The sequence below is a fragment of the Penaeus monodon genome, chromosome 25, assembly GCF_015228065.2.
Source record: "Penaeus monodon isolate SGIC_2016 chromosome 25, NSTDA_Pmon_1, whole genome shotgun sequence".
Classification (NCBI taxonomy): Eukaryota; Metazoa; Arthropoda; class Malacostraca; order Decapoda; family Penaeidae; genus Penaeus; species Penaeus monodon.
In genome coordinates this window covers 7,103,377-7,103,587 of record NC_051410.1, presented here as the reverse complement: position 1 = coordinate 7,103,587, position 211 = coordinate 7,103,377, and the positions used below count along the sequence as shown (strand labels likewise).

The 211-nt window shown below is 29.9% G+C and overlaps 1 protein-coding gene across 1 annotated transcript in view; it reads right to left on the bottom strand.

Moving 5' to 3' along the window:
* Positions 1–211, bottom strand: part of LOC119589515 (synaptotagmin-1-like) — a 71,270-nt gene that overhangs the window by 5,569 nt on the left and 65,490 nt on the right. The window lies entirely within an intron of this gene.

The following is a 211-nucleotide window of genomic DNA, read 5'->3' as shown; positions in this document are numbered from 1 at the left end:
AAAACAGTTTTATTCGACAGGTTTTATTTCATCTCCAGGTCTGAGATTAACATTTTTTTTTTCATCAAAAAACTTAGCTCGCCTTTCCGATAAAATTGTAATGTTCACTGCTTGTTTTCCTGCCACGTAAATCTGTCCTTAAATCTCTTTATGCATCAATATAAATTTATTTATATATTCACATTTCTACCGAAGCGATTACTATAAAAAG